At 43.8% G+C, this 21795-nt stretch overlaps 1 protein-coding gene across 2 annotated transcripts in view; it reads right to left on the reverse strand.

The window, feature by feature from the left end:
* FOXP1 (forkhead box P1) overlaps positions 1-14913 on the reverse strand; it is a 465483-nt gene extending 450570 nt beyond the window's left edge. The window contains exon 1 of one of the 2 annotated variants that reach the window (XM_042929976.1): positions 535-14913. The gene's annotated coding sequence lies outside the window, so the exon portion shown is untranslated. The remainder of the gene's footprint in view (positions 1-534) is intronic. The other variant, XM_042929970.1, reaches the window with a different exon arrangement.
* Positions 14914-21795: the final 6882 nt, after the last annotated feature.

The following is a 21795-nucleotide window of genomic DNA, read 5'->3' on the forward strand; positions in this document are numbered from 1 at the left end:
AAAAAGGTTTCTGTTGGAAACCTCTACATACGTTCAGAGTTCCCTCTGAGATCAATAATGCACTTGACTATACTAAAGTCTGAAAACAGTTAAAAATAAAAGAGATTCGGCCTGGTACAGACCAGTGTTCCCCAGCTTATAGTTTCTGCATGGTGCAAATTAATATATTGAAGGACCCATCATCTGATGTCCGTGTAGGACATCCCAGCTGTTAGGATGATAATACCTTCTGGATTTTACACTACCATCCACATTTCAAATATCCCATCCATTGTCCCCATAAATATGACTCACTCTCATAAAACTGGAAATCCTAGTTTTAGATTCATAAAATATGGTCCCTATTACAATGCCATGTATTTCCATAAAACCCTTATATATCGATTCCACATAACCTCTTATAATACTAAAAAGGGTAGAATAGAAAACTTTCAGGGATTAACTTCATCAGCGCAGTAGTGTTAAGCCAGCTACAGTCATAACCCAAACCAAACCCCGTCCTCGGAGAGCGATAACAAGAAGGCATCGAAATACCTGGAAACCAGATTCTGCTTCTGAGTCTCTACTAGCCAGAGTGGGGACGTGTATGCAGGAATAACGCAAAAGTCTACTACAGCAACCTAACTGCATGTAACTCTGGGCCCTATCTAAAACACAGGAAGCAAAACGTTCAGCCCCACTACCCATCGTAACAATGCCAATTAAGACAGTATTTTTTTTTCCCGCCTATCAAATTAGAATATCCTGTAGAGTGGTGTTTGGGGAAATAGGCCTTTACATGCAAAGCTGATAGGAAAGAAACTTGGTATCATGCTTCTGAAAAACAGAATGCATTTTCTACTAACATTTTGCAGTGTCTCTGATGCAAGAGTTCTACTTCTAACAATGTACGAAAACAAATCACAACAGAGTTCAGGCATACCAAAAGCCAAGAGCAGTTCTCCGCTAGGCTCCCCCAGTCCATCAGGCATGGCAGAGGCATCGAAACGGGTAGAGGTGGGCAGCAGGGTGGGCCGCATGTTCCCCAAGGAAGAGGGCATCATACGACTCTGCAATGGCCCGCCATTGTCTCTCAACCCAGCAAAAAACTCATGCCCAAGTGTGCAGGGGCATGAGCTCCCAAGTCTGGGATTTTCCTCTGCTCACAGAAGCAGCCCTGTGATACGGCTGGAATAAGAATAAAGAAGCCCCCGACAGACCAGGAATCAGGGCGGATGCCTCTGGCTGGGACACAGGAGACGCAAACCAGAAAGGTGATCAGAGAAAAAAGGAAACTGCCCCAAAGGGATCGGACCCCCCCTTGCTGACAAAAAGGAAAGCCTGTTCCCAACAGGTGAAAAACTCTGTATATGAGATGGAGTGGAAGGGAACCCAAGGAAAGCTCCCAAGATGCTCTGAAGGGAGGAGTTGAAATGAAAAGGAATTAAAACCACGACAAAGATGTATTTTCACAAGTAATGTCCTTTTGTATGATTGAGCACTGGAATCTACCTCCAGCATTTCCACATAAATGCTGGAATAAGAGTAAAATAAGAGAAATATGTATGACCTTCAAGAAAATGCATCCAATGTGTGTCTTTGCTCAGCATTGGATTCTTGACTATTAAAAAATCAATTTCTGAATGAATGAATAAATGAATGAATGTTGTCCCATATTCTTCACTTTCTGGCAACCTAGTCTCACACAAGCTACACTGGCCTGAAAGAATTGATGTTTTTGGATTACTTTCAAAAATGTGAAACAGCAAGACTAGTCCTATTTCCACTTTATTTATCCACCTTTAAAGAGGAACCTGCTGTGGCATCGGTCTCTGTGCATTCCATTATCTCTGCTGACTCTCCATCGTCCTGCCATCAGTGAGGAACCCCTGGTTCACAAAAGGATTGAACATCAGAGCACAGTAGAGATTTCGACTTCTGGCCACCTTCTTCAGGCTCCCCTCCACTTACATCTTCACCTACTGGGACTGTCCCTCCCTTGGGCCTTTTGCACCCCACTTTCACACCCCTGGTGTTGATGGCCAAGATCTAGTCCTCAGGCACAAGGCTTGGTAGGCCCATTCTGCAAAGAGAATTACATAGATTTAGGGAGGTTTCTGTCTAATTGGAAAAAAAAAATGGGTGGAAAAAGGCAGTCTCCATAGATACAAGCTTTTCAACATATTGCTTTTCTGCTCTCCTCTTTTCTTACACTGAGAATGTCAAGGCAGAACCGGAATATTTATAAGTAAATTACATGTTCCATCTATCCCTCCACACCCTGACTGGTGACACCCAGCTGGAAATTCTGAAGGCTGTGGGGCTGCATGGAAGGCAGCTGGGATATTGAGTCCCTCAGACGAAAGCAATGAATGGAGCCTTAATGTGGGAGCTACACGGTGCTATCCAAAGCACTGTTGGAGAAAAGTCCTTCTTCCTACAACATGTCTTACCCTTCACCGCTTCATTCAATTGCACAAGGATGTGAGCGTCCACGCGGGAGTCAGACGGGCAAAGAGGGGCCATGCCACACACTTCCACAGACAAAGAAGTCAGTGAAGCAGCAGGGATCCCGAGGACAAAGCGATCAGGTGTGGTTATTGATGGGTGCCTGACCGCTGCTTGAGAACACCGCCCACTGCCTCGCAAGGGTCTCTCACATTTCATTGTGTCCACATGCAAAAAGAGGGGGTAAGAAAAAGAATCGAGGGCAGCAGTGATGGAATGAAAAGCTTCAAGGAAGGGTGTGGATGGAATTGGGAGGACAGAGGGCTCCACTTCCCTAGGCTAAAAAAGGGCAAAAGGAAGAAAATACAGAATTACCACGCAATCCAGCGATTCCACTCGTGAGTACATAGCAAAGGAAGTGAAAGCAGGGACTTGAAGAGACAGTTGCACACCTAGCATTACAGCACCATTATTCTCAGGAGCCAAACAGTGGAAGTAACCCAAATGTCAACCCGTGGATGAATGTATAAACAAAATGTGGTCTCTACATACAATGGAATGTCAGTCAGCCTTAAAAGGAAGGAAATTCTGGCACATACTACAACAGGGATGAACCTCGAGGACATTACACAAAGTGAAATAAGCCAGTTGCAAGAAAGACAAATACTGTAGGATTCCACATATTCTCAAGTACCCAGAGTAGTCAGATTCATAGAGACAGAAAGTGGAATGGTGTTTGCCAGGGGCCAGGAGAGGAGGATTGGAAGAAGTCGGGTTTTTTCTGGGTGCAGAGTTTCAGTTTTGCAAGAAGAAAAAGTTGTGGACACTGGTTGCACAACAGTGTGAATACGAATATTCTGGACACTGTTGAACTGTATACTTTATAATGGTTTAAGATGGTGAGTTTTATGTTACATGTGTTTTCACACAACTTAAAAAATCTTTAAAAGAAAAAGAAAAAGAAATCTTGGAAAAATAAAAAACCCAAAGACACAGCTCCGGGTTTTGAAGTGAAATTGGTATTAAATGAAAAGCCTTGAAAACGCCCATTGGGGATTCCTTTTTCTGGTGAGAGGACGGGACTTTAGTAAGTACTGGCTGAAAGTTTTAAAAACTCACTGCATTCTCTGCAGCCAACAGCACGAAGCCATTCTATAAGCTGCCCCTGGTTTTCTTTTTCCATATTCTAAAATAGAGTGGTGTAGCTGTCCCTCCATCAGGGTAAATAAACTTGCATATCATGGCATGCCCCCCTGATACGCGGCACTCAAGATCCCTGGTTCTCGTCGGGGATGATTCTGTCATCCCCCAAGGGATGTGTGGCAATGTCTAAAGACAGTTTGGTTGTCACACGGCGGGGGGCAGGAGGGAATGCTCTTGGCATCCAGAGAACAGGGGCAGATGTGATGCTAACACATCCCACAATGCACAGCACAGCCCCCACAACAAAGACCCTTCTGGCCCCAGGTATCGACCGTGTCAAGGCTACAAAATTCGGCTCTAGAATGGCCTAGGAGTTCAGCCACCAGGTTTGTGGTGAGTTTTGCTCTTCCTTCTACACGTGCCTTCGAGCAGGCTGCAGAGGGAACAGTTACTAATCTGCTAGGTGCGATGCTAAATGCTCTTTCCCCATTATACTTCACGCCATGCTCTCACTATTGTAAAAGAACTACTGCTACAACCCCAGCTTTACCAGGGAAACACATCTGGAGAGGTCATGGATTGGTCCAAAGTCAAGGCCTCTGCTGGAATTTTAAACCAGCTCGGCAGACCTCCAGAGTGGCATTCTTACCTCTACTTCCTAAACCCGAGCGTTCTAGGACTCTTGTGAGAAGCACGTCATGAGACCAAAGTTCAAGAGGACACATCGTGGAGAAGGCCGACACAGGAAACCATTAGACCAGACAATTCTCTTTCCTACCCGAGTCGCTCCTGCATCGAGGCATCCTGTCATCTCCACACAAATGATGCAAGAACTGTCAGATTCAAGCGGAAAGTTTCAGGAAAAACTCTTCTGCTATATGTTACAAAGGTTTGTATGTTATAAAGTTCTCCCATTCTGCCCAATGTTATTTGCATCAAGAGGGCCCTAACAGCTAAGTTCCTGTTAGAATCTTCACCAGAATCTCCCAGTTTAGAAGTCACTCCTATCTGGGGGGATGGGCAATATCAGTGAAAGGGATTAAGAGGTACCAACTTCCGGTTTTAAAATTTGTAAGGCATGGGGATGGAAAGTGTAACATTGAGAACAGTCAAAATAGTGTAATAACATTGTATGATGACAGATGGTGGGTGGCTACACTTATTGTAAGCATTTTGTAATGTATACAATTGTTGATTCACTATGTACATACTGAAACAGATATAATATTGTATGTCAATTACAGTTTAATTTCTTTTAATATAATTTAAAAAAAGAAAAAGAAGTCACTCCCAAACCTCTTGGAAGAGTTCCCAAACACGAAACATCTCAGGAGGCAGAGCCAGGGAGATCCCTAGCTGCTGCCTCTGCCTATAACCATATTCTTCCTCTTGAACCACCTGGGTGACTCTTATTCATTCTTCAAGACCCCACTCAAGCTCAGTGCACCACTTCTGTGAAGTTTTCCCATAAACCCCAATTTGACCTTCCTTCTACACCAGTTCTACACAGTAAGCCTGAAACATCAGCCAACATGCAGTCCGGGACTGCAAGTTCCCGGACACAAGGACCACGTACATCTTATGTGTCTTTGTATATACCTTGTCTATTGCAACACAGCCTTGGAGTGGCGGGGGAATGAAACCTGTCACCTTTGTCTGCCGTATTCTACAAATAAAGCTGATCAGCTTAAAATTATGTCCAACTAGCACCTTTCACAGATGGTTAAAGATCTTCAGAATCCAAAAAAAAAAAAAAAAAAAAAAAAGATAGAATAAGATATCAAGTAACACATTGGGGAAGACACCTATAGGAGGACATTTGCAATTTCCTCGGAATCTTAAGAAGGTCCAAGTAATTTTGGCAGACTTACAAGAGTTTCTGAAAAGGAGGGATGAATTCCTTAGTTGCTTAAATCAGTCACAAAAGTCTCTTGCAATGAGTTGGGCATTGGGGACATATGGGGAAAGTGACACGGTTGTCAAGGTCCCCTGTATTGTCAGTATCATCATGCACCAAATGAGCCATGGCCTCAACAAGTAAGAGATGCTTCTTCTGGGGCGCCTTGGTGACTCAGTCAGTTAAGCATCTGCCTTCAGCTCAGTTCATGATCTCACGGTTCGTGAGTTCAAGCCCCACATGGGGCTCTCTGCGGTCTGCTTGGAGTCTGCTGTGGATCCTGTGGCCCCCTCTTTTTCTGCTCCTCCTTTCATGCTTGCTCTCTCTCTCAAAAATAAAAAAAATAATTTAAAAAAAGAGACATTTCTTCCATTCCATGGTTTTGATTTTGTGTTTTGTATTTGTTTTTTTAACAACGACCACAGCCACTCCCGAAGTCAGGATTTATCATATCCTGGGTCACTGTATCAGAACTCCCGAGGGGAGGGGAATGGTGCGCTGGGAGGCTTGGCAGATGAGGATGATGATACTGCTGGTGGAAGAAATTAAGGAAGGAGGTTCTCAGACCCCAGAAGCTACCTACTGAATCAGAATCTCAAGGGGTGGGGCTCCAGCAGGTAGGTTTAACAAGCCACCCTTGCGGTGACTCTGAGGGGCACTCAAGTTCGCAAGCCACTCGGGTCAGTCTGCAGCTCTCAATTATTAGTGAGTACCACGATCACCTGGAAGACTCCAGAAAATACCGATTTCCAGGCCACACCCCACGTTTTCTGATTCTGCAGGTGTCTCCTGGGGCCCCAGAACTTGTACCTAACAAGTTCCCAGGTGATGCCGATGGTGCTGCTCCCTGGTGATTTCCACAACTAGAGAAATGACTGGAAAACCTGGAGTGGGGCGATGGTAATTTCCACTTCATATCCTTCTGTGATTCTCCCTCACCTTGTGTACGTGTTTTAATGAGGAACGGAGAATATTTCTCTGTCCATGAGAAAAGCATCCAGTATTATAGGATGCTAACTTAAGAAAATGCTAGAGTAAACTGCTTGCATCGCACCCTTCTCTCCCGAAGTTCTACCAGGCTCCCAAAAGGCAAAAGGTAACCCAAACTTTGGACCAGCAGTCGGCCACCCAGCCTCCTTCAGAGGGGCTTCACCAGCTGGCCCAGCCCAGACTCGTTTAGAGCCCAAGCGTCTGCAACCTAAACACTGTAACTCTGACTTCGCCTCAAAGAGATTTCTCTCTGAAACACCCAGTACAACCACCTCAACTGGCACTGTTTTTTTGTTAACGATCGGAATGGCCCACGCCAACCACAGCTTACAGTACATGTACTCGGCCTACTTCCCTATTTTAAACGCCTAATGGTTATTGCCGTGCCCAAACACATCTGGGGGGAGCGGGGCCCGCTGGTTGCCTCTTGCCCTGCTGTAGGCCCTCCTACAAGGGTGCCCTCGGCAAACCCTCCAAGCACAGGCAGGTTACACAGTGTTGCTCCATGTAAGAGCGGAGGCCTCAAACAATCAAGGATTTTTTTTTTTTTTTTTTTTTTTTGGAGAAATGATCAAACCCGGGGGTGGGGACAGAACTTCCTGCAAGAAACCGCATCCTGAACAAGCATCGCCACGACTCACTGTAAATAAATACTCTCTCCTTGCAGCACTTCCGTCAACTGTCAGGGCCCTGGCTCCAATCGCCTTTCAAGTCCAAACAGGAAAGGGGGAAAAGAGAGTGAGATGGCAGATAGGAGGTTTAATTTGCTTCTTGCTGCCGTTTTCATTGGTGGGGAGCTTCCAATTCAGCAAGACTGCCAGCTGCCTGGAATTGCTCCTGGACCCCACTTTTTCCTGTTAACCTTCATAATTGTATTACTACCGGCCAGCCCACAACTGGCCTACCCAGGGCTGGGGAGTGCAGCCTCTCCCCTGGATCAGATAAGCGGCCAAAACCGAACAGGCGTGCTGCAAAGAGCCCACTGACACTGGCAAGGGGGTGCTCTGTACGTGCTTCTGCTGTAACTCAGCCCAAGGGACTGGGGCGCGGGGGAGGCGGCCATGGGGACTGCAGGGCAGGGGGTGCAAGGAGGAAACAAGTCGGTGACCTCAATTTTCTGGAAAACGAACGTGAAGGATATCCTTTTCAAAGTGCAGACCATGTGGCTGGGATGGGAAAGATATGCAAAAGGAGACCATTTATTTCCTGTACCAATGATGGCTGCTTCTCGACCAAGCCGCTGCAGACGCGAACTACGCCAGAGCCGTCGATATGCCTGCCTCCTCTCCTCAGTCCTCACCTGCGGTACCGGTGAGGCAGATCAAGCAACCTCCGTTTTACAGATGACGAAACCACATTTGGCAGAGCTAAGGAAACACGTGCTGGTTCACCAACAGCGAGTGGTAAAACACAGAACTCAAATTCAGTTCTGTCTGAGTCAGGGCTGCCACGAACAGCAGAGAAGGGTGTGCACTGCACAACTGAAGAGGTGCCGCACATACCATCGGCAATGCAGATGGCGGCCCCAGTGCGTTGCCTGCTCGATTTCCCCCACGGAACATCCTACCTCCCAAAGTTTCTGAAACAGAAGGATGAAAGTCCATTCGGAGAGCTTCGTGAGTCCTAAGATCCTAAGGTTGTTTGAATTCCGTGGCATTCCAAGAAAAGAGCCAACGAGTCCTTTCCTTAGGGCTTTCTTTGCCGCATTCCCTGTAGTTTTCACTTGTGTGTGATGGGACCAAGTCACGGGTGTGTTTTCGTAGCATTCTGATGGCACCACTGCCTGGCACGTCACGGGCACTCGACAAATACCTACTGAAAAGAACTGGGAAATGAATGAAGGCAAGAACAGAAGACAGCTCTTGCTCCTCTCCAAGAAGCCGGAGCCCGATGGGGAAACGGGGGCTCTGCCATCCGGCCGATGCTGGCTTCCAAGAAAGCCACTGCTGCTCATGGGCACTGCTGACTTTTTTCTTTTTTCAAATGTAACTGTGGGAATGCCGGGGCCCGTGCAGTGGTGGCAGCAAGGAAGGTAACGAGCGGGGAAAAAAGCATGTTCAAGAACGAAGGAGTGGGTGGGTGAACCTCGTAAACCCTTAGCAGACAGGACATGCCCCTGGAGCCTCTGCCCTAGGGAAGGAGGCAACCAGGCGGCTTGCCCGAGGCAGGGAAGGGTGGAGCTGGACAGAGCTGAGGTGCCCCCGGGCAGCCACTGCCACACAAAGGAAAAAAAAAATTAATAAAAGTAAAAATGAAGCGTCACATGTAGCAGCGAAGTGTTATTAAAACGCTGTCATGTCTCAGAGGTTCCTATGAAGTCATGTTCCTACAATTCACTCGTAAGAATTTAAAGACAAAATTATATGCCTTGTAATTCTCCAATGAGTATGTTTTTCTATGGATCCCATTGTTTATATGGGATGCACAGCTTCCAGAAAGTTTAAATCATTTAAGGGATTAAAAAACCTGGCACTTTGCAGAAATCTAGCTGCACATTTCTCAGCGGGAGCAACTGTCAATACTGATTACGTCCACACGCTCACGTACACAAGTACACACATTCCAGGACACACTCTCTATCGGGGTTGCGAACTCAAAACGCTCACAGGGGCCAGGCGGTTGCTCAAAAAAAAAAAAAAAAAAGGGCAGGCAGGGCACCAGGCACCATGGAGCGGTGGGAAACATCCCTAAAAGAACAGCTTGACGAGCCCTATCTAAATGGGCACCTTGGCCCCCACCCGGGGAAAAAGGCTGGTGTTCCTACATCTTTCCATTTGTGAAAAGAAACCAGAAATCTGGGCCCTACGGAGGAAATCCCAGGGAATGTAAGGGATAAATTCAAATACCCTATTTAGAACATTGTACAGTTACAGTAAAATATATCTGTGGCCTGAACACCTCTGCCTACACCTATGTCTACACACGTACCAATAACGACAGCTGTTTATATGTAGCCACCGTAGGACCAGGCTCTCTGCACCACACATCACCAAATGAGTTCACGGGGTTTCCCAAAGAGCTTACAAAGATTAATACCCACGTTAGAGATGAACAAACTGAGGCAGGGAGGTACCTAGGCAGTGACTGGCAATCAGATGCCATGCAGTGAGAATGAGATCCAAATGGGAATCGTGCAGCTGAAAGGAGACAGATGAGGGGCCCTAGTTCGATGACATCAGAACGCCAATTTGCTCCGCTGCCCACTATACATTTCACTCACAGAGACGTGAAACCATCAAGGCCCATATTCCAGTCACCACACAGCCATCAAGAGGAACTACTTAAAAAAAAAAAAAACAAAGTGTGGATGAGGCCTCACGTTAACAGCAAGCTTGCTAAAAGGAAGGCCATCCAGGCTCAAAGTGCTTTACCAGTTAAGATGCGCTTTATAAGAGATCTAAGAAGAGACCTTCTAAAAGAATCTAGCTTTTTTAATGCATTTTGATTAAACCTGCATACTCACCAGGATGAGGGAAAGTAGATATCCGTTTCTTTCCCTTTTGTCCTGCTCAGGATCACAGAGAAATTTCAACGCTTCACAATCAACCAGAAACAAGTGGAGACATGTTGTGAGAGAAGGACCTGAAATGACTCATTCTTCCAGTTTTCTCAGACCAATTTCAGCTTTACGAAACAGGCTTCATTCAGACACACGGCACATCCGTCAGTGCCAGACCCCACAGAACCCCTCATGGGTTGATGGATCCAAACAACACTTCCGTGCTAAGGAATGTGAGTGCTGCCAGCCTTGGGGAGGGAACCCCAGTGCAGAAACGGGCTCCTTGTAAGACTTCAATCTTAGTGACTGACAGTTACCTCCTGTTCTATCAGTAGATCGTTCTCCCCTACCCAGAGTTAAGCATTCCCACGGCCTGCCTTCCCCTTACACACTCCTCTCTGAATGGCTTCCATAAAGAAACGTACAAAATCCTGCTCCACTCTGTCTATAAACACACGGTATGGGCGCTTAATGCTTTGCTGGTTCTGCAAAGGCAAGGTAGTCGGCCCGTAAGATAGGAGCAATATTTAAGTGGGAAACGCCAGTACCTCTTCCAAAAGGCAGACTGTACCTACAATAATGTCCCCGGCCAATAAATGGAAGGGCTATGCAGTGGTTAAGAGCAGTGGTATTAAGAGCTCAAGGGTTAGGCTCTGTTGTTTCTGAGCTGTGAACTTGGGCAAATGATTTCATTTCTCCAAGCAGTGATTCCCTCATCTGTAAACCAGTAGGTAATAATGGAACCTACTAAACTAGGTTTTCCTGAGAATGAAATGGAAGGAATTCAAAGAGAGCGCCTAACAAGAAATCCGTAACTAGTAGGAGGTAGCTATAGTGTCAGAGGCAAAGAACATTCTTACCAACTGCTTACTGTCCTGAGTTAAGATGCCCATTACAAACTTTTCTGCTTTGAACACCAAATTACCATTTCCACAATTTCAGAGCCAAATAACTGCCAACTATTAATCCTTCCAAACCGGCTTAGCAAACTTGAATGTGGTAATGCCAGCACATGTCTTTTTAACAGAGGCCACTCGCAACCGTACGACTTAATAAGGTGTGTGGCATGCAAAGTTAGCCAATGTCAAACCCTGGCTTCCACGGGATCAAAGGGAAAAAAAAAAGACATGTTATGGCCAGACCTAATGCAAAATTGCTTTTCAGTTCAGAAACAGAATGCCTGCCAGTTCGGGGAAGCTGCATGGAAACAGTCATCAAATACTGTATAATCACATTTTTTTTAATGGTGATAAGAAACATAGGGTAGATTACAGAAATAGCAAACAGGTAGATGTGCTTCACTTGGATCAAGGGGTTTTTTTCTCTTGCAAAACCACAGCCCCAAAGGAGCCTTCCGAAAGGATTACAGCAGGGCCCGGAACTAGGAGAAGCGATCAAGGTGGCAGGGTACAAACCCTAAGGAGGCGCTCACTCTCAAAACTGGACCAAGCTTAAGGCCAGCGCCCGAGGTTAAGTGCCTCCTTAAAGTCTGCACCCTGGGCAGCTCTTCTGCCTCAGACTGGTCCAGGGCTAAGGGACACGGAAGCCACATGTGACTTTCATGCATCTGTATGTGTGGCAGTAAACTTGCAAGGAGGTACCAAGATGTAAACTGATGGGTAACATTACAATGCATCTCTTCCTTAAAGACCAGAGTTTCAGTCGGGAGCAGCGTAGGCAAGGGGCCATTTCCTGGAATCTTCCCAAGTTCAGAGGCAGCCCTGTGCAACTCTGTGAACGTTTCCTAAACAACCTCTTCTCTTCTCCCACACACACAGCAGAGCATCCCAGTCACAGATATCATTTTTGCCCAGACCCTGGAGGAGGAGGAAATGCAACATCAAATGAAAAGGGCCCACTTACTGATCGTAAAATCTGACCACTCAGATGGAGGACTCTTTTTTCTTTTCAAGGGCTGCTTGTAAATGAGTCATTGTTTGATTAGATAAATATTCATAGAGTTTATTTTTAGAAAAACTAAATAATAATAAAGTATTACTAAATACATTCTAACACAGATCTCACGGAACATGGGGTAAATACAAGTTTTCCAACCGAAAGGTAACTTCAACCTTAAGGCAGGCCATTTCTTTCAAATTCAGCATTAAAAGGAAAGGGGTCTTTAAAAACGTAAGGCCCTCAGTGTTCAAAATTTCCTTTCTGGTTTTCCAGAAAGGTGTGAACCTCACAAAGCCTCATTTACAAATAAACATGTTTCTAAATACATAATACATTAGAACAAGGGGTAGGAGGAGGACAAAGAAAAATCACACCTGCATAGTAGAGTCAAAGTGGATATATTCCTAATTTCGATTATTTAACTGAAACTGCTTTGGTTAGAAATGCTAAACAAACATTCAAAACTGGAAAACCTACAGGTGTTTCTGTACCTCTATGCTCGAAATTTTTAGATGTGCTTCACTAATGATGTGAGCAGAAACCCTGCACGCGGATAAAGAAGCAGGACAGAGAATGCGAGAAACGTGGCTCTCCCCGTTCACCCTCGTCTGGAACCTCACCGTAGAACCACTACATCCCCACCAGGGAACGCCGCTCTCGAATGCCCCACGAACAATGGTATCAGCTGTGCCATGCAAACCGCAGGCACGATCGCACGCGCTGAGGAGCTCTGCGGTCGGTCGGCGTGTTAGGATGTGTGACTCCGTCTTATTTCTGAATGTCAAGAGTTCCTGGAGTCTACAGCGTGGTGATACTCCTGGCTCACCATCCCTACTCTTGGGAAGAAAGCCTATCGCTCTACGTTAATTGTGATCAAAAGTAGAGAACAGCAGAAGACAAGCTCCTACCTAAACACCGTTAAATTCAACTTCTCCTGAAGGAATAAAATAAGTCGTACGATGAGTTGGTCATTTTTTTTTTTTCTTTAAGGGGGGAGGGGTGGAGAGAATAAACAATTTCATGGAATTTTTTTTTTTTTTTTTAGACCTAATTATATACTAAGCAAGAAGTAATTTTTCCCTCCTGCCTACATTTTATGTTTTGGGCACTTCCATTTCATGTCCCTTGACACCTTTTCCAATAATCCATCTACTTGATATTGGAAAGCCTCACATGAATAAAACTTTATGGCACTACAGGCGTTTAGCCTTCCACTGACATTCCTGGCCTGTTCAATTCTGCAATTCAATCAAAATCAAATCTCAAAATCCTCTTGTCAGCCAGCACTGCTTTCATATGCCGGAGCCTTGTGTAAGGGTAACTGCATCCAATCTTCCCCCCAAGCAGTGCTTATATTGTTTTATTACAGTTCAATGAGTGGAGTTCAAAATTACATGCAGCCGCCTACTACTGTGGTCGGGCTGTGTTACGCATGGACACAAGTATTGCCCACCAGGCCTGAAATCATTCACTTACTAGCCGGCCAGAAAGACTGGGAGCACTTCTTTGTATGGAGGAACATCCTGTCTGCTAGATCTAAAGAGGGTGATGTTAACAGATCAGTCCCTTTATAAAAGGATTCTGAGAGCCCAATGAAATGCAACTCAAATGTGCTCAATGTTAAGCATGTGGCTAGAGCACATAAAAGCAAAGATAAACCCCAACATGCACTACTTATTCTCAGAAAGCTTGTGAAGGAAGATAAAGAGATCCAGAATAAAAGACATCTTAAAGAATTTTTATATGTGTTTTAAATGATGGAGCTTCATTTAAATGGGCTTTTTAAAATACCCCCAATATTCCTTTCATCGAAACAAAGAGGCAACACACAAAGCCAATTAAATACAATTTAACCTGATGAACAATACAGTAATTACAACGCCAGGAGTTTGGAAATGCTCACGAGAAGCTAGTGGGAGGCACAGACAGGGTGAAATGGCATCAGGGGTGTACCGTCTTTTCAACACAGGGACCGACACATCAAATGGCCTTTCCACATTTTAAAAACAAACAGAAGATGAGGAGAATATACTGGAACCACAAAGACAAACTGAGGCTCATTTGTGTAAGAGTTAAATTACCAAGCCATCGTCAAATGGGGGGACAATGTTCTGGCTAGAGGGGAATTGCCAAAACCCCAAATAAAAATGTATGTGCTAACTCCACGCTACCTTCAGGTTGGTAATTCACAAGTAAAACAATAGATTCCTAGTGTGCAGCTTTCCAAGAAAAAAGAATTACACCTCTCTCATTTATGAAGGCGTGCTTCTCCTGTGCAGGTGGTCACACACCTCTCTGTGGCAAAAGTCAGTGCCAATAAGGTAAAGATATATGTGCAATTGCAAAAATCTTATCTGTGAGGTCGCTAAAATTAAACACCCTTGGAGCCTCCAGAAGTTGAATTTATATCCATTTCTAATACCTACCACCCTGTATCGTTTGAAACAATGCCATCAAAGTGAACTCTAAAGGGAACATGAAAAACTCTCCCATACAGAAAACTCCTGATGCACTATACAACTCAGTCTCAAGACTAAATAAACAGGAGTTTTAAGTATCGGGTTAATTCCCAAGCCAAGAGAGCAAATGTAAATGTATTTATTCAGTTGCAGTTATGTTTATAGGTAGCAGCTTGGAAAACCAATGGATTCTCATGCAATGATACCTCATTTTCTAATAACACAGGCAGATCCAAAGAACCAGGAAGGCAAGACAGGGAAAACTCAGAGTTGGCACAGCAGTGGATGAGTACCTAGGTATAATTTTATTCTCTCTCTGGGATAAATGATGAGCTTCAGGCTTACTGACCCAAAGGAGGTTCTTATTACATTTTAAAATCTGGAAGGGCTGAACTCTGAAGAATAGGCATACTATTTTAAGTGTGGCCAGTACTTTGGTCAAGACCTGTCATTCTTTGATGGTCAGAGAGCAGGAGCGCCTGTCCCCCTCCCAAATCAACTACAATGTAATGTTATTGTTTGATAGCCTTCCCATTGCTAAGAAAATCAGCTGGTGTTCGCAGAAAATGGAAATGAATTCCACACACTGGTCTCCCTCCCTTCCTTCCTCTTTCACTCGGTGGAGTCCCCATGGATAAATGAACAAATCTCCAATGCATTCAAAGACCACTCTTACTAGTAAGCGTCTACTCTGTTTTCCAGCATCTCCAGACAACTCAGAAGATCTAGCAACGTGGCCCAAAGTCCTGGAAACTGACCTGCATGGAGTGAAACAGCAATGCTATTTGGTTCTCCACTCTCTCCAACCAACCAGCTTGCTTACTTCTTTCAAATCCCCTGTGGGGGCCCCATAACAAATTAAGCTTGACTCCCCTGGACCACAGGCTACGTCAAGTTACTTCTGGTATCAAAATTCCATGACCCTAGTACACTCAGTGATGTTCAAGCCAGTTATCAGTCAACGTTCCCGCACTGCCTACTTCCTCCTTTCCTAAGAAAGGGAAAAAAGAAGAAGAAGAATACATACATAGCTTGGCAACAAAGGCCAGTAACAGCTAGCTAAACACAGACAACTAGAACAAAGCAGGATCCCTCCTCTCAATCTCATCCCTACCAAACCCCAGTCTCCTAACGTCTACTAGGCAAGGGAGTTATTGGTTCAAAACATGAATTATCAGATACATTCTTCAAGCTGAATGACACATGCAAATGGATATTCTGAGAACTGGTTACCTTGGTTATCCTAACAGCTAAAGCAGATACAAAGTGTGATCTGGGCAGCCCCATAAGCTGAATCAAAGGATAGGTTGTAATAAGATTTCATCATAAGAGGCAGAGAATGCCTGGTACCAATGGACTCATAAAGCTCATTTAAAAGTCTAACTCCTGCTCTTTAACAAATGAAACCAACCTCATCCACCCTCCAACCCAGAGATCTTGTCCAAAGTTCCTGAGATGACCCACATTACCTTCAGGATCTACAACCCTACTCTTATGGACGAAAGAAGATGCCCAAAATGTGTCTGAAATCTAGAGGTGAGCCCAATGGCCGCACTCCTCTTCCCAAGTGCCCTGGAATAAAGGGAATTCACAAATATGTGCTAAACCCAGTCACCAACATCCTAGGAGCTTCCACCTTCTACAGCCAAAAAGAAAAAAAAAGTCTTCAAGCAAAGACTCGCCTCTTTTCATGCAAAGAGATAAAGTCCTACAAACTCTGTATGAACCAAGTATCTGTGCTTAAGATAATGAACAGATCGAGCTCAAAAAAGGCTGCAACTCCGAGGCAGGGCTGGCGTGACTTCGAAGATTTCCACTAAACCATGTCTCCTGCCGTCAAATCCTTCACAAAGCAAGTATTTATACTGTAGCAGGGAACTCCTGAGGTGGACTATTTTCTTCTCTCACCTCCATTTTGTGAGATACCCCTATCCAGGGACCCTGGAGTTCAGAACCACATTCGCTCCGCTCTGTTACGTAGCAGCAGCAACGGAAGAGGTAAGAGAAAATGTCTCAAAAGAGACTTAATTTTCCCTTCATCCACCTGAGGGAACTAGGCTCCTACAGGATGATCAGAGCCTGGGTCATTGGGGCTAATCTAGAATCTTTGTGCCTCCACATACATGAAGAACATCATACGTATTTTCACAAGAAGTGAAGTGTTTAGGTTGCACGCTAAAGCAGGAGATGAGGAAGAGAGAGACAGGTGTTCAGGAGAAAACCACACAGACAAGAGTACCCAAAGAGTTGCTTTAAATTTTTTCCTCCTTTTCAAAAACTCCGTAACATAAGTGATTGAATCTTGGGGTCCTGGGTGTTGTCCAAGCAAGTAGCATGGACATCACCTGGAAGTTTATTAAAGATCCAGGGTCCCGGGCCCCACCCCAGACCTAATGACTCAGAATCTGCATTTTAACAACATCCACAGCTGAGTCCCCACATACCAAGGAATGAGCAATGTTGCTGTAGAGGAATTTTGATGCAATTGCTCTTAATAATGGATGGTAAGGATGATTCTCTGACTTCCAGAACTGATGTAAAAGCCTATGGAATAAACACCTGGAATTGAAGCCCAAAGGCGCTCATAAAAAACAAAACAACACAAACAAAAAAAAGAACAGATTTCTAGGTCCCCTCTCAGACCGGCTTCATCAGAATCACTGGCACTAAGGCAGTCCTGGGGTCCACTACAGTTGAAGAACACCTGCACAGCTTCGAATGGGCATCTTGTTCTGTGCTAGATTTACGGCCTGGTTTTAATCTGTTGCTAAAATGATCAACATATTGCAACTGCGTAATCTGCAAAAACTTCAAAAAGCATGTCATAGCTTTGTACACGCCCCAGAGTAAATGGGGCAAGGACACCGTTCTCGAATTCTTATGAATGATATCTATCTCTTTAAAAATACTCACTTAAAGGAAATGTGTACATTCTCAGTAACACATACACATGCTTTTAGTGCTCAACTCTTCTTAGAAAATGACGGGCAGACATGGAAATGTCTGCACCAGCACACGGCTCCCACCCCAGCCCACCCCCATCTGAAATGGAGAGGCATACAACCCAGAATGCATCTGCATGTACAGACCCCTTCCAAATAAACAGACCAGCTACCGAGCGAAAGCACTGCCCCTAAATCCAATACTCACTTTTTATCTAGAACCAAACCAACTGATTGTAACAAGTAGCAATAAATAACCGGTTCCACGTTAGCCTTTAGTCATTAAACACACTTCCCGGTTAATTAAAGAAAACTTGAAAACTAGCTCTCAAAGGGGTCCTAAATAAAAACTCCTGACATGTTTAAGAAAACACCGCTTGCGATACAAACTGGATCAAATGGACGATGAAAACTTTTCAGTGCTGAATGGGTGGGTATTTCAAAGAATTAACTAACTGCGACGTGAGAAAGAAGCAAGATGCTTTTGCTTCTGAGTCCTTCCCTCAACTTCACGCTCTTAAAGCCCCAAGTTTTAAGTTGGGAGGAAACCCAAATGTTTTTCATTAATACGAGAAGTCAAAATATTTTAAAGGGTTGTACTTCCAACGGTTTCAATTTCCCCGATGCAGGTTACCTAAAAAAAAAGGAAAGCACTATTAGTTAAGAGTTACAGGCGGATATGCAGGGGGAACTTCAGGCACAATTATGCTTTCTTTATCTACCATTGCAGATCTGCTGGGATGTGCAAGAACAATGTCATCAACGCTACCAATTTACTTTTGAGTCCAAAGCGTTCTTTTTCCTTCAGTTAAGTGATTAAAACGGGACTATAATTTGACTACAATAATAAAACAATAAAGCAAGCCTTGAGGTACAGTAACCTGGACAAAGCGTTTCCAAAAAGCACAGCCACGGAGTCATGCCAAGCTCAGGGAGAGGCGTTAATGCCTGTCTGTGAAAATGTCCGTCTGTGGAAAGAACGACACTTGCCCTTGCTTTGGTTACTGCAGAATTCGGGCGGCAGCAACAGCCCTTCCCTAGGAGAGCTGTAGTACACACACTTCTTGATGAAACCGACAAACTAGTTGTTCTTGCTTTACATGTGGGCAGCAGGAACAAAGAGAAAGAGATGGGGACACACAAAAGTCTGGCAAAACAGGAAATTTGAGGAAACTATTTCTGAAATGTAAATAAGGGTTTCTGTTACTTTCATTATTGCAGAAGCCAAGAAGCTACATTCAAAGGAAAGTGCCGGTTTTTCCTGTAAACTCTTAATTTTTCAGACATGAGAGTTAGTTCACGATGTACTGAAATGATATGTTCTATACGAGGTGATAGCATCACAATAGCGACGAAAGTTTATTTTAAGTGTTCCTTTGACCCGCAGCCCTCTCTGTTTTTCCCTTGGGGGACCGTGAAAGCAGGCTGTTAGAATCTCATCTCCTCCACATACACGCTAGCTATGGGACTCAGGACAGTGTCTTTATCTTGTTTAAACCTAAGTTTCTGCCCTGGAAGATGGACATTATAGCAGTTCCTACTTCAGAGACATATTGGGAGATACCTAAATTACACAGTGACCCAACTATAGCAAGGGCCAGATAGGCTAAGTCTTTTTATTATTAACAACAGGGCAATCCTCTTAAAATCAACCCATGCAATACCAGAGAGTCAGGGTTGGTTTCTGTGAAAAAATCTATGTCAACTAACATTAGTAGCTTTAGTTTTAAAGAAAGGGTGTTTGTAGGTTACTGCTGAAGAAAATGCCCCGTATGAAAAAGAGTGTCCTGGCGACTTATCTCAGACACGTGTCATTTACCCTCAAAGAAAGCAGAACACACAAACACGGATTCTCGTACTAGAATATAAAGAGGGGTATCTGAGTGTGCTAACAGAATTCCAGGCTGCTGAAGGCAGAGTTTATCATTCACACATCTGTACCACGTTCTTAAATGTCTTTGCTAATCCTCACTATGAAACTTACCAAAAAAAAAAAAAAAAAAAAAAAAAGATAAAGAAAAGCATTCACAAGTTCATAGAAATCAGAAATCAGAGAAAGTTATACTAATAAGATTAAAATATAATCTTAAAAATTAAAAATCTGATAAAATGAAAGCCAAAAAAAAACCCCCAAAAACCCACCCCACCTAGTATGTTCAGACACACTGGATCCAAGCAAATCCTCCTCATTGCTATCTACACAATCCTAGAGCATCTACGTAAATCATGATTATGGTGCTACACTGCAATTTTATTATCAGCTGGTGTGGACACATTCTGCCAGGTATAGACACCAAATACACTCAGTGATCACAGAAGAGAACAGAGTCCTAACGGGGGAACTATCCACACCTTCATTTGCATCTCCATGAAATTAAAGTAACAACTTTATCAAAGGAGATGACCACACAGGGAAGGGATGTTAAACAACAAGACAGCATTAATTCAGAACTGTAGTGCATCTGCGGATTCGTATTTAGAGCATATCCCTTTAAAGCATACTTTAGAGCACTAAGGCTCACATTTAGGCAACTGAGAACTCCTGTGCACACAAATAGTAGGGCAAATGGCTCAACCACTGGGTAAAATTCGCAGTTTGTCCAACACGCACGATTGAGGCAATCAAAAGATACGTGTGTAAATTACGTTGTTATTGATGTTTATGGGTAGGACTGTTTGCCGCAAGTCATAGTCATTCTGTCTCTCCACTTTCCTCTTTGTAGCAAACACACCGTGCTTCCCATCCCTGGCATGGGCGCACAGAACAGGAACCGTGGGGCTGGAGGCTTCACGTAGCAGATCCCAACTAGCAGTGGCTACAACGCGAGCACCATGCGCCAATTTCAGGAAAATGAGAGTTCAGCCCTTTCTTTTCTCTCCATTTTCGTAATCTCCCAGAAGCACAACTGTTCCAGAAACCAGCTCCCCTACCAGTCAGATATTTACACTAAATCTTCACTAAAGGGCTTGCTATTACAATGCTATCTCATCGATACAAGATTACTTCATTTCGGAACCACATCAAGCTGTATAATACTCCAACAATCAAAAACATTGCCCCTCGAGAAAGATGCAGCCCAGATTATTTTCATGTGCTTATCAAAGCGGAACGCCAACATTTTTTGTTTAATGCAATGCAAATCTCACAAAAGAGAGTTTAACTATGAATGTAACAGGCAAGCAAATATCCTTCCAACATACATGTGTCCATATACGTATAGTACTCACACCATACACAGGCACATGGCAAGCTGCAAGGAATCAGCGGATCCAATCTGGATCAGAACCTTACATGTTTCCAACCTCTTAAAAGTAGAACTCCACTTTCAACAGCCCAGGCAAGCATGAGGTCGGATGAAATATTTTTTAAAATCTTTGGGAGAATATAAAATCCCGGTTTGTGACCAGGTGAAAGATTCCACCTTTTTACTCAGATTTGCAAAAATAGGTGTGTGGGAAAAGTAACAGAACACAGCACTTACCTACCCATTTAGCAAATAATATGGAAGACCTACTCTACATCTTTATTCAAATGAAAATACTTTTCACCCAGCATTTATTTCTTCAGCTGGGAGAAACCCCACCCTGTAAGGAACACAAGCGTAAAGCAATCTCTTGCAATGGACCATTTTACTTATTCTGCAATTTCTTACCCAAATTACACAGGTATAATTATTTTGACACTATAATGAAAAGAAAATGGGATTTGGGCACCGTAGGTTTATCTAATAACACTATTTCTTGCCAGACTTCACAGCACTGACAGTCACAAAGAACCTTGTCCATTCCAATAGGAAATATTTGATTTTACTGTAGGAACATTATTTATTTTCACCAAGTTGCTATTATCAGAAAGGATATGATAGCTGAATAATAAAAATGAAATCAAGAAATTCTGGTGTTTCAAGGCTTTATTTTTTTTCTGCTCTCACTTTTGACATTTTCTTCCCCTGGAGAGACAAGATAAAGTGCTGTCATAAATGGGTGACTTTTCTTGTCAAATGACAGATTTGATTCTCCATGGCAACCACAAATCAAGGTGCTAGTAGGAATTAAAGCTTCTCTTAAAAGGCGTCTTTATGTTTATAAAATGAATTTAAATTAAATGGGTATTAGGTACAGTCTTTACCTCAATTTATTTGTTGACTGAAGAGCTCTGTATTGCAGGGAGCACGTCTGCATTTTTAAGGAAAGATAACATATTGTCCTGACAGATGTATAAACAAAAAGCAAGTTACAAGGTCATGCCTCATACACTAGTTTAGAGACCCAGGAAGGGTATGCAGATGGACATCTCGCAGCTGAGAGGTATTTAAATACTGGACAAGGTGTAAAAATTACTCCTCCAGGGCAACACATGAAGCGATCTCTCGATTTCTTCTAACACAGCTCTCTTCTACTGCCAATTAATAAAGACTTTTGTCACCGTCACAGAATGCCAAAAGACAATCTCCCTCATCATCTCTGTCCCTTGCATAATATATATAGAGTTTTTAAAATATCTCATCATTGCAGATAAGTGTCCCCCTCAAAATGAGA

This window comes from Panthera leo, chromosome A2 (genome assembly GCF_018350215.1).
Source record: "Panthera leo isolate Ple1 chromosome A2, P.leo_Ple1_pat1.1, whole genome shotgun sequence".
Lineage (NCBI taxonomy): Eukaryota > Metazoa > Chordata > Mammalia > Carnivora > Felidae > Panthera > Panthera leo.